This window comes from Lepisosteus platostomus, chromosome 9, assembly GCF_059453375.1.
Source record: "Lepisosteus platostomus isolate fLepPlt1 chromosome 9, fLepPlt1.hap1, whole genome shotgun sequence".
NCBI classification, from domain to species: Eukaryota; Metazoa; Chordata; class Actinopteri; order Semionotiformes; family Lepisosteidae; genus Lepisosteus; species Lepisosteus platostomus.
This window is the reverse complement of record NC_142619.1, coordinates 17,382,626-17,396,566: the sequence shown is the minus strand read 5'-3', so window position 1 is coordinate 17,396,566 and position 13,941 is coordinate 17,382,626. Positions and strand designations below refer to the sequence as shown.

At 35.8% G+C, this 13,941-nt stretch overlaps 1 protein-coding gene across 3 annotated transcripts in view; it reads right to left on the bottom strand.

The window, feature by feature from the left end:
• Positions 1-13,941, bottom strand: part of LOC148654576 (tetraspanin-9) — a 195,763-nt gene that overhangs the window by 112,586 nt on the left and 69,236 nt on the right. For 2 of the 3 annotated variants that reach the window (XM_088647049.1, XM_088647050.1), the window contains one exon: positions 5,548-5,614. The exons of the other annotated variant lie outside the window; for it this stretch is intronic. The gene's annotated coding sequence lies outside the window, so the exon portion shown is untranslated. The remainder of the gene's footprint in view (positions 1-5,547; positions 5,615-13,941) is intronic. 3 annotated transcript variants of the gene reach the window in all.

The window sequence follows — 13,941 nt, the reverse complement described above, 5'->3', positions numbered from 1 at the left end:
CAGATATACAGTATCTATACGTTTATCTGGTATACTGGAGGAAGTAATGTACAAAGATCTATCAGTCCAAACCAGCCACAAGACAATAATAATAATAATAATTGCGTACACTTATATAGCGCTTTTCTGGACACTCCACTCAAAGCGCTTTAACATTTAACAACCAAGCGATTGGTAAAGGCCAATGGGAAATTTGGCCAGGACGCCGGGGTTACACCCCTACTCTTTTCGAGAAACGTTCTGGGATTTTTAATGACCACAGAGAGTCACGACCTCTGTTTTACATCTCTGTATATCTCTGTACTCTGTAATGTACGTGACTGTACATTAGTATACAGACTTTGTGGTATACTGAATAGTATAGCAGTTCTGACACAGTTCTGACACAGTTCATCAATTTCCCTTCGGGATCAATAAAGTCTTATCTATCTACACCATTAAAAACAGGATACAAAACTGGGTGGTTGAAATTTAATGCTACAAACTATTTGCTTGAAACAGGAAAGCCTTTTAGTGGAGGCAATATGGTAGCTTGTCTCGATTTGTGTGCTGTTAACTGAAGAGTTTACTACAACATAAGCAGCAGGATGCTTGGGAATACAGCCCCTGGTTTTTGTGAATGACAACAGGACAGCTTGAGCATATTGTTCTATGTTGAGAGTTGAACATCTACCAATACAATAAAATACCAGGTCAGAAAGCTGAGACTTCAACACATATTCAGGAACGAAATCTTATTTCGTGACCTGTTCAGTGAACCCTTATCTCACAATACAATGCTATTACAAATTAGGAAGAGAATTCAGATACCATCATTTTTTACTATGCTGTGGAAAGACGGATTCATCCAAAAGTGATAGAGAAGTCCTTTTTATATGGAGAATAATATTATATATTATATATAATCTTTTTATATGGAGTTTCAATATATGTTCTCTATCCATAATAATGGAATCCCCCACCAAATGGTGTACCGTGTGAACAAAAAGAACACTGTTCTTCTGAATATTTACTTCTCACCCCATCCCACTCTTTTTGCAGGATGACCTTCATTTCAGATTGTGATGGGGGCAATGGTGTGTGTTACTGAATGAATGAATGAGCAGGTTAGATGCAACTCTCTTATGATCCTTAAGTCAACCATTCATTTCCTGGCACTGAAAGAGTATTTAACAGGGGGTTTCTAGTATTCTAGTCCTTGAGTATGCCTATCATTTTTTGCAGACCCAAATTTCCTGTTAATACACCTTTTACAGTGATTTATCCAAATATACTTATCCAACCATCCTTGAAAATGAATTTTTGGGGTCCAATTTTTAACAGGCCAATAAAATGTATTCAAGCACGACCACAAACCCTCCCTGAATGGTGTCCTACCTTATACTCAGACATAACCAGGAGCAAGCAGTCTCACTGTGGAAAGGTTTCTAAACAAGTTCTTTTTTGTAAAAGCTTCAATGGGGAATCATTGTTTAATAAAAGTAGTTGTAAAAAATGACAGATTTTACTCTGAAGAAAGAAAGAAAAAAGAGCATTTTGATCTTAAAAGACTAATCTCTGGGCATTTCTAACTTTGTAGCAGTTCTTACCTCATCCTGCAGGCATTGCATACATTGTATGCAATTGTACCAAAAAAAGACAATGTTCACTAGAGTCACGTTAAAAATATTTTATTGTGGGATTAAGCACAACTAATTAATACATCTGTAGGGGAATTTGATGATAAAATTGAAACCAATAAACTGAAATTCACAATATTCATATAAGAACTTTGTAATAGATACTCTATTTTATTTTCTTTCTGAGAAAATAATCTTACAGTTTAATTTCGTAAAGAAATAGGGCTGATATACATTAAACAATAACTTCAAAGAGTGAATCTTGTTTTTTTTCTATGCAAGGTACATAATGGTAATAAATTCACAATGTGAATCCTTAAGAAAACTCCACTCTAAGGCTACTGCTGACATAGACTACTTTAAATTTATTCTTGCTGAATAATACCCTGCTACGTTCTATGAAAGCAGCAATGGGATCCAAGAACTGCTCCGGGAACATGAGTTTCACAATATAACTTCTTCAATAATTTGGCAAACATTACTTTCAGTACTGAATACTTTCCCTGTGAACATTTTTAAACAACTGCACAAACTAATCAAACTGATAATATAAAAAAGACAATGTTCACTAGAGACTGTACTTTTATGAGGAAAATGAAATTAAGACATGTGCAAAGCTAATCTAGATGAAGCTGCAGGTTTTGTGAACTTCTGAACTTAAAAAATTAAATATACAACTGGGTTTCTCATTGACATTGTATATCCATGAAAAGCACATCTTTGATCTTACTATTAGCAATTTTAAAAAGGTTTGATTTCAGTTTCAAAAGATACAGTTCATATTCAAATATACTGAAGCACATTAACAGGAAAACACAAATTTTAATACATACTTACCAATCAAAAGCAAAAAAGGAGATTGTACAAAACTGTAACAATGTTACAGTACTCAATATGTATAGTATGTTTTGGCTATAACCATCTCTCTGGAAGAGACCAGAGCCTTCTCATGAGCAATAAATGAGGTATGGTGTAAAGTTCCCCCTCAAGAAGACCACAGAGTGATTGAACCCCAGATACTCTATCAGCACACCTCTCTTAAACTATCTGAGCCACCCAGTCCTTTATTAAAGTATATGACATGCAAATCCATGATATACCTTCTTACTCTGTCACCTGCTTCTGCCTGGGAGCCAAACAAAACCTTCAGTGATCCCCACCTACACTTCACAAGAAAGCAGAAAAGTTTGGCTGCTCCTACAGCAGGCAGTGACAGCAGACAACACAGTCCAGAATGGAAGCAATGCTTGCTTCAAAGCTTAACTCTCTCAGCTACAATATTGCATTAAATGCACTGAAATCTAATTCCAGATAAAAATACTTTGGCGTATGTAATCATTCAGAGCTGAGCTGCAGAATACAAACACTAGGACAACTATCACGGGATATGGAAAAGGGGAAAACATTTACATAGTGGAATTTAATACATTTTGTAGGATCTGCTGAATGGTCTGTAGGTATGTGAAATCCAAAGACAAACAAAGTGTGGCAGCTTATGAATACATGTTTGTTACTAAAACACAGAAAACAGTGCAGTAAACTGAATTAATGATATCTGAAATAGTTTCACTGATAGAAGAATGGCATTACTTTCTGACTACTTCTTCCTACTGTAAATTTACAAAATACTACCCTTATATAACCCTGTTTCTCTAGGTATAAAATTAAAATGTACTTTTTATGAATTAGGTTGGTATTGTTTGGGTTTTAATTTTAACTTTTATACTCAAGAAAGAAAATCTGCTGTGTCAGCTAATTCTCCACATGATAAAAATAAAAACCTTGTGAAAACAACTTATTAAAATTTGCCAGGCTTCACAGTTTTTATTATTGCAAATGTGTTAATTTACACTGCAGAAAGTAATTTTTGATAGCACAAATATGTATAAAATCTCTCTTTTTTGCTTTCAATATGTGGATTAGATTAGGAATATACTTTAACAAACATTAATTGTTACTTCAAAGTGTAGCAATGACTTCAAATGACTGCAGGCTTTAAAGTAATATAATGTTAAAACTGTGCAAGAGACTGAATAGCTGAGCAAGGGATTGTAAGTAACATGTAGAACAATTCTTCTGCTGTGGCAAAATTCTATACAATCCAGGTTTCAAGGAGGTGATGTCATTTCTACAACATGTCCATTGCACTGGGCTCTGTTACATACTGTATACAGCACAGGCTAGTTGGATTCTGGAAACTGTACTGATGACAGGTCCATCAGAGTGTAAATGCTTCAAAATTAGTAGGCCTAAAAGCATATGATTATGGCTCTTGAAATGCCTCATCCTAACATTTAAGGTACTATGATAGCATGTTATTGAAAGTAGTGGCTTGAAAATTGTATTTGAAGGGTGTTGCACAGATGTTAAGTGTAATGCTCTTATCACAAATAAGCACTCCGATGACTCCACTGCCCATCTTACATCTTCTCTCTTTCTTTCACATTGAGATCCAGCACATTGAAAGATTTACAGATTAAACACTTGGGAAAAACAATTGGTTAGATTTATGTACTAATGGGTTTATAATTACTTTTATAATTATAGCCAAAGAAAGGAGCATCCCTTTCAAAACAGTTACTATATGGCCTTTTGTTTGAACAATGCAGAATAACAATGCTATGCAAGATTATTTTACCAGTCTGTACAGAAACAAAATCAAGTGCATTAGAAGATGGCATAGACGATACTACTGTACAGGAACAATGGATGTAAAAGCATTAAAGTTGGTCAGGGAGGGGTCAGAATCACTTCAATACAAATAAAATCTATACCAACAGTACTTATGTACAAGTTTTTGCTGTCCTTACAAAGGTATAACCCCAGGTGTGCCAGTGCCATATATGCAAACACAATGACATCTAAAACAGCCCCTTACATTCATTCACAATATTTTCACTTAGCAAATCTGCAATTCATGATCTACTGATGTAAGTTAGGGAATCAATAGACAATTCCGAAGACCCATGAAAAGTCACACTGGGCCATCCATCCATCAATATATATAAAAAGTGAACATAGGGAATAAATATGCAAGTAGTTTATCATAAAAATAACAGAAGGCATGTGAACACAGCACTAGTGTACGTCTGTCTCTAAAGCTATCCTGGAGCCGGCACCATCCTTCTTTGGTATTCTTTGCAGGCTTCTGTTTTCAATTACTGCTGACCTCCTGATACCCTATCACTCCCTGCCTCACATTCTTGTGGTCAAGAGGCCGGGTCTCCTAGCAGGCTTTCCGATATTTTAGTGACCTGCTCTGTCAATAATACTGAATAATCAGGCAGCTGAAGAGCATCTGGTGCTGAACCCTCCCCCTCCTACAATAAAAAATGTCCAGAACAGGCCGCAAGGAACAGATGAAGATGCTCAACACTGCCGAAGCCTTGACCGGCTCATCTACATCCCTGCTGTAGTAATCTGGAAGGACACCCAGGAGACGTGGCCTTGTGTTACAGTTTACAGACAGCATTAACTGCAGATTTGCCCATGTTATAGCACAGGACCCGCAATATTCTGTTCATCATGTTTCGATGTGGAGGTCATAGTGAAAAGTGCTGAAAGGTTTAGGGGGGGATTTTTTTTTCTCCGTTTAAAAAAAACAAAACCAAAATAAGTTTTGTTGCTTAAATTATGAACACTTTGAAAATGGCACTCAAACTGAATCAACAAAGACAAATTGTAATTACAAGTAAATTTAACACTTCAGAAAAATGTTACCAGATGCAATAAAGAAGTTAGGTACCAATTATGTGATCAGATTGATTTATATTTGTAGCAATTAGTACTAAATTTCCTAAATTATGCTTACACTGGGGATACAGTATATATAATTATCAAATGAAAGTCTCAATTTGTTACTTTTACCTGACAAGCTTTTCCACATCCATTAAAGTAATTTTGCAGGAAATAAAGGAAATTATCTCACCTTCTGTTAATAAGTGAAAAGAGGGACTCTGTATGCACCACTGTTAGAAGCGAATGAGCTGTTCAGCCTGGAAAACAGAAATGAACGAATGTATTAAAGAAGTTCAATTCTTAAATAGTAATCCAGCATAAATTAGAACAAACCTAAATATTAAATAACAGACAAAACTTGTGGAACAACGGAAACTACCCCAGCATATAAAATAATCACTACTGCATCACATCAGAGGATATTGTGGCCAAATACAGAAGCTAAACATGTAACGTCCCCAGTTTAATAATCATTCAGAAGCCATTCATATAAATCAGGGGTCCCTTAACCTCTTAAAAACAATTTCAGTATTCACGTAAAAGTGTTCAAAAAGAAATTATTCTTCCTCTATTTTCATCATTACCATTTTCTAGTAGATACATTTTAGTTTTTGTTAATGATTTTGCAATAAAAAGACACAAGGACTTATAGTTCACTTCCAGGACAACTCCACCACCAAGTTAGAAAATGATTAATGAGACGCACTGAAACAAGAATTACAAAAGGCTTCTGCAAGCATTATCTTAATAGCTCAATCTTTTAAGGCACGGGCAGATCTTCAGAGATTTATGATATTAAAACTAATATCTGTGTTTAATATCTATTTCATAATGAAGAATACTATCATTTTCTTTTCATTAAAGATGAACAAGAACATAACAAGGGACTGTATTAAAAGGGTTTTCTTTCACCCATCCTTCCATTTCTCAGAAAATTATTATTATTTATACTGTAGCTCTAATTGGTGTTCTTTCTTGATTTGGAGTAACGTTAAAGGTTTCCAAAGAAAAGGCAGAGATAATTGTATCTAAATTGACCATTCAAAATCTTCCCAGTTTTTTCTTCCAATATTTTTTTTTTCAATCAGGTCCCTGTCCTCTTCATGTTTAAAAATGGCAGCAGAGACAGCTTAGTCATTCTGAAAGCAATTTCTGAAGGTACAGTAATTTCAGTCAATGATACAAAAAAGTAGAATGTCCATAGGTTCTGATATAAGCAAATATCTTTGAAGAAAAACTTAGGTTCATAAACTCAATAATCTTCTTAATCTTTACTCTCATTTTGGCACTTCAATTTAATTTAAACAAAGTTACACATTTTTAAATCTTAAGTGGGATACTAAAAGCACGTATTTGATACTACTTTGTATTCCATGACAAGTGCTTGGAAGGTAATTTGACAAAAATCTTAAACAGAAGTTTTTTTTAGTTTATAGAAGTGAACTCCTTGCGGATTCACTATGTTTATTTCTTTAACATAACAAAAAGATTCATAAACAACCTTAAGAAATACATTTTTTGCAAAAAATTGAATTCTATCTGGACATGTTCAAAACCTGTTGAAGAAATGTTTCCATGATTTTCTTGCAGAATCAGATTTAATGATTTTCTTTGTTTATTGAAGAGAGTTAATAACATACAGATCTTCCAGCGCACTTAAAAGTGCTGACATCCATCTAAAGATGTTACTATATAAACCCATTCAATCACTCCTGAAGCATATACTATAAACAGGCCTGACTTAATTTGGTCTAAGACACAATTATTCAGACACTGTATTATTTTAACTGTCTGGAACACTGCAGGCACAAGTGCTTCTATTGAGCTGATGACAGCAGGTCATTTACATTATAAAATATAGATCTGAAAGATAATGGACGAATTTGTAATTTATAACAGGGATCAAGTTTAAGGAAAAGGATCTTTGCTATACATGGTCATATTGATTAAAAGAGAATTGCTCATTGCAGCAGAGTCCTTTCAAGGCAAACTCTTGGGCTGTAAAAAATAGGGTAAATGACCTTCAAGTGACTTCTGGGGTGAACCAAGCTCCCCCACCTGAACAGAAATATGGGTGAAAAGAAGCCTTAGCTGAAAATGAAGCCTTTTCATTTTAATAACAAAATACAGGTGCTGAAAACCCAAGCATGAGCTTGTATCAGGCGTCTTAACCTGGTCTCATTACACACTTAAGATTTGCTGAAGGACTGCAGCTGCCTCTGTTGCATACTGTGTCCAGCTGTGGCTCTGACACAAAACACTTAGGCCTGGAATGAATGAAGTAAAGAGCCTTTATTGGAAACATTTTTTAAAATATACCTTAAATGTTTAATTTTTTTAAATTCACTCAAATTGAAATTGATCATTCTAACCTACAGTACTATATTATAAGATGCTGAAAAGGGAAGAAAGAAAACAACGTTTCAGCCGTGGAGCCTACTTCAGGTGTCGACATCTGTAAAGGAATAGAAGGTGGTTAGAAAGCCTGGTCTTGGAACAGATCGCTGCAAAGAGACGGAATGCAGGTTAGTAAGAGAGAGGGGCAAGTGACCCAGGGAAGAAGAGAAGGAATGACGAAGAGATCTAGAAAAAGATTTGGAGGAAGGAATAGTGGGTCGCAGCAGATGTAGGTTGAAGTAGTTCAGGTTGGTAGAAACACCTGAAGAAGGCTCCATGGCTGAAACGTTGTGTTTTCTTTCTTCTCTTTTCAGAATGGAATAAACCTATTACTTGTTCCTTCGTAGCCTACACATGCTGACGCAGCTATCCACCCGAACTATATCACAACAGATGTGAAGGCCTGAATTTAATGGTTTAACTGCTTAATAAAGTTTAATGCTATAAACACAAAAATAAGGAATTATTTATTGCTCCTTTCTCAACCAATCATCGGCATCATAATTGAGCCTTTATGGAGGGTCAGCTCCAGAAAAAGACAGAGGGAAAAAATCAATGTCTTCCCTTTTGACCTGCATGAAGTCTGTAATTGCCTTTTCACCTTGGTAGACCCCATGAATAGAGTCATGGAGAACAAAAAAAAAAATCTAACAAATGTGAGTTGTTCTCTCCCTCTGGTGGGGAAAGTGGACTGACAGCTGTCCCCATTTGTCATTCCCTTCCTATATTATTGACAGCACACATATCTTTCTGCACATCAGCTTTTATAGTATTTCACTGCTACTGGCGCCCTTCTCCTCTCCGGCAGGATCTCAGGGACCAAGGAGCAAATGAAAGGCATGTTTGCCTCCTAATCCATCTTTATTACTGTAATTCCAGACCTCAGAACACAAATCCTCAACAGCTGCATTCACCCACATTTTCTTCCAAAATGCAGTAGGCTGCCTGTGTCCCCTTAAAGACGAAGCTAAGTGCATTACAGCATGTCTAAAATATGCTTGACTACAGAGAGGCAGTGCACTTTCACGCCAGAAGACACTTAATATTGGTGGTAATATTAGGGTAATTTGTGGATAAAAGGTAAAAACAACAGTTTTAATCTGAAGTGATAAATTCAGACAAATAAAAAGAGGAAATAATAAAATGCTCTTAATAATAAAATTCTCCTCTTGATCAAGAGGAAATAATAAATGAATACGGAACAAAGAATTTACATGAGGTCTAGGTCAGTTTCATTTCTTGCAGGCATCAGAAGGACAATGAACCTAAGAAGAACATGACTATACCAGTACAGGAACCTATCTTAAATACAGAAATACAATTTATTCTGAATGTGACTGAAATCATTTAACGTAAGACCAACTTGGTAACAATGCTGAGGCTTTTTTCCTCATGATTGTTTAGTGTTTTGTCAGGGTGAAGACCACTAAAATGATCTTGAACAATGAGTCAAGTTCATTAACATTTCCAGAAAAGTTAGCAATGAACACATTCTGCATTGTAACAGCAATGTGTTTTACTGCATGCTAAAACACAACAGTATTCCTTTTAGAAATGTTAGAAACAATTAAGAAGCAGGCATCAACTGAAGCATACTGACACAGACAAGCAACATGTCATAAAAATACCCACTGGCCTACTGAAATTTTTATTTTTGGCTTGACATTACCAGCAGTATATTCTCTCAGTGCACATCAAGCAGAAACAGAACAAAAATGGGTCATCCAATACATGATTACTGTTCTCTGCTTTCTCTTAACTTATAGGAGTTAGTGTGCTTAAATGGTATTTTACATATTTTACAAATCAAAAATTAAAATAAACTGTTTCCTTCTTGAATCTGTACAGTATATGTGCCAAGTCCCAAAACATGCTTGCAGTAGGTGTTGCACAAAATCAATTTAAGGCAATTATTCCAGTTAAAATGTTTTAAATTTGAAGCTGAGTCAAGGAAATAAGGTAGGAACAGCAACTGTATATTTTAATTGTAATTAGATTTTGAATAGAATCTCTCTCTTGGTTCCTTAGAGTTTCACACTTCCACTATATCTTATCCATTTACTGGCGTTACAAGTTGTAAATCAATCTTCCTTAATCCACCCAGGTTTCTTATTAAAATTGGTGGAGAGATCTATTATTGGTGAAAGTAGCAGGAAGCGTTTTGGCAACATGGTAGTGTGGTAGTGCCATGGTTGTACCTCACCAAAGATTCACCAAACATTTTGTGTGATCATGTTGAAATCCTAAAGAATGATGGACTGTACACTAAAAATAAAAAAGGAGTAGACGTACCGTAGGTAGCGATAGGCAAAGAAATGTTATCTTATGCTCGTTAATTCACAGACCATAAACGACCAATTACAATATTTTCTTTCAATCACACAGCCACGAAAACTTAAAACCTGTAAAAAGCCATGGAAGACAAGGAAAAAAAACTTACAGTATACTGACAATCTCAAGAAGAACTGAGGCCTAACAAAACAAAAACAATATGCCTAACTGCTGTGCCGTTAATATGACCTGTTCTTTTTCCTCCTATTGTCCCTATCAAACTCTTAATACCACTACAGAAAATCAATGATTTTTTGTCACATCATTATTTATTTGTGTTCACTGCAATGGTTTATTCATTTACTCTGAAAATGACTTCTGTCTGTTGTTTTACAGATTTCAGATTACATTTAGCTGAAATGCTATGGCTGCTCCTTATTTTTGAAACTCTTTTAGAATTGCCTAGAAGGATTTCTCAGAAGCAGGTAACACAATGAGTATATGAAAAACAACAGTATGAAAAAAAAAATCTGTGCATTATGAATGAAAATGCAATTGGCAATTAAGATGTTTTTAATTGTAGGGCAGTTCAATACAAGTAAATAACACTCTACCTCAAACTGAGAAGAACTCAATCAGCAAGAGGGGGAGCCAGAGCCTATCCCATAAGAAATGGGCACAAGTCGGGGTACACCCTGGACGGGATGCTAGTCCATCACAAGGCAAGCAGACACAAACAGACGTGCACACGCACAGCAGGGCATGTTTTTGGACTGTGCGAGGAAGAAAGTGGGGAAGCATGCAAACTTCATGCAGATAACACCCCAAGTCCAGGATTGAACCAGGACCCCAGAACCGCATGGCAGCAATGCTAACCACTGTACCACTGTGCCACCATGCCACCCTACTGGCACATACAAATCAATCATTAAGAATAAAATATTAAGATAAAAACACTTTATTGGGCATATACAATTTCTTGTATTGTAGGAATTGTAGGAATTGGTCTTTTTTCGCTACCCCAACTTTCTCTCCATGAGACACACAGACAGGGAGAGAAGCTTGGGGTCAGAGCGCAGGGTCAGCCATTGTACGGCGCCCCTGGAGCAGTTGGGTTTAAGGGCCTTGCTCAGGGGCCCAACGGAGTAGGATTCCTCTGCCGGCTGCAGGAGTTGAACCGGCAAACCTTCCAGCCACAGGTGCAGATCTTTAGCCACAGAGCCACTGCAGATAATATAGGCAGATATCAAATGCCTACAAGCCCATAAAGTTTCATTAACTGAATGCAATGAAGGGTCATATACTGTAAATAAACCAAGTTCTCTTTCCAAAAATGATGGTAGCATACTAAAATGGAAAAAAATATGTATATTTTTAATTAAGTGTACTGAATGTATAGCAATAACAAAATCAAAAGATTACTCCACTTGGAACTTTAACCTTCTTTTGCAAACCATTACACTAAAGCAGCGTGGGGACTTCTGAAGGGTGAAAAGGTCTGAGGTGTCATCATTCATTATCTATGTCATCAGCAGAAACATTGCAGTTTATTACATCGTCTGTTCCACAGTTACTCACTGTTTCACATGTGGATTCATGTGATCATTCAACAGCTCCCCCTTCACAGATTGGTCAACAGCATATAAAGAGGAGATGGATTTCTGATCTGGAATTTCAGGCATTAAGAAAGCTGGCAGTCAAAAAGAGAAAAAAAGATCAACTCAGCTGCTCAAGCACATCTTTCTGCAGATCTGTGTTACTACATATTAATAGCCATTACTATAACTTCCTTGAATCTCATTGTGTGTGACAGTGACAGTATAGGGGTTTCTAGCACACTAATCACATGCAACCAATAAATTGAAACAAACTAAACCTGGTTAGACTGAAACCACAGGTTAATTCAAGAATTAATATTTTTTAGATCAGTAATACATAGGCTGAAAGGGGATTTTTTAAATGTGTGTTTAAAATATTAAGCTACTTCTTGAAGGAAAGAAATTATACACATCAATAGTTCTCTCCATACAAAGAGGCTGAAAATCCCAAATATTCCTTTCCATATCTAACCCACTTTTATTTCAAGCTATTAAGAATCAAACAGGCAAAAAAAACCTACCAAAATGTGTTTCTGTTTTATTTAATATGTTGCTAATCGTGACATTATACAACCCAATAAAATGCTATTCTTATGTATTAACATCTTATCTCTTCTTGGATTGTTTAACAAAGGAAAGACACATGGTCAAAACTGTTTTTAGAATGATGTCAAAGTCTTTTTACCACTTAACCCTCTCAAGTTAAACTATTTGTTACATCTAATTAAGACAAAAAGGCAACTACTTTAGTTAGTTTGAGCTGCAAAGGAATACAGGTTTGTTCTATGCCTTTTCTATTTAAAAAGTTTACTTTTGTAAAGTAAAAAAAAAGTTGTACATTATTTTCTGCTTTTTCCTAATTAACCCTAACCCTTAAAGTGCAGCACAAGCTGTACAAAATCCCTGAAAACAGAAAAACTAATTTCTATTCCATTTTATTGGAAAGAAAAAAGCATGCACATTATTAAAACATATCGCAAAAACTTTTCAAATTGCTCAGGAATGTCTTCTTTATTCAGACTACTATATTGAGATATTTCTTACATCCTTAACATAACATAATTCAAGATCACCATAACATGGAAAGGAGATATTGTTGCATTAAATAATTCAATAATAATAATGTTCAATATGTTATGACTATATATACAGTATGTGGTGGTACAGCTCTGGGAGTATTTCAAAAAACTTAATACAGTATATATTTAGATCTGTTAAAACCACAATGTTTGATCACTAAATTACAGTCATCAACACTGTCATATCTTAAAATGACAATGCTGCCGACAAAGCAATGTAAAGCATCCTTACCACCTGATTCTGCAAATATGCTGGAGGGGAGAGTCATGGTCAGGAGATGACTGAACACTCATCAAGTGACCAACTCATTGAGAGTTACAGGTCCCAACTTCCTGTAATGGTTTTTGGCAGGCAACCAATGTAAAGACGATGAATGTGTTCATCCATGTTTGACCAACAAATGAGAACTCAGCTAGCACGTCTTTTCTTTAGGAGGAATTTCCTTTGTGATTCGTCATGCAAATGCTGACATCTGCTAACACCATTCAGATAAGATTTTTTTTTGTCCCTGCATGTTAGTTATACTCATTACAGATTTGCTGGGGTATTCAAGAAAATATGTCGGGACGTGTACAGCTGTGAAGCCCCACATCGAGTGAAATTTAACGCTCAAATTAAATACAGACATGGGCTCTCATTGTGTAGCTGCAGCAAGTGTGGAATAGTTGCAGGATGAACTGTCACCACTGATAACCCTGAATAATCTTCCTCAGCATTGGTAAGGCATGACATCACAGTCATGCAGGGGTTCGGGATGAATAAAGAATTCAGTGATGCTTCAGTACTTGAACTACCACAGACACAGTGCAATAAGATGGGAGGGAATTGCAGCGTGAAGCTTAATCCCAAATGCCATTTCTGCTGACATATAGTGTTTTTATCCTTCATGCTAATTTGTTAGATATTCTCAGTTATTCTCTGAGGTACAAGGCATCGGCTAGAATGGATTTATGAAGTGTAAAAACCCTGTGGTTTTCCCAGGATTTTAAATTCAACTAAAAAAACAAGTTAAAAAATAACTGAAGAAACATTGTAAACAAAAAAGCATCAGGGGTTAAAACAAAAATTAACTCAAATGGAAAGTTAGCTTTCTCTATGTGTTTTGTGCTTTTACTGCAAGGACATGTGGAAGAACTATTGTCTTGTTTTAGAATAGGTTTAAGCAGCTGTACAGTAGCACAATGATGTAGTACAGTTTATAACTGGTGAAATGAAGCAGAGTGAAAAAGAATGAAGGG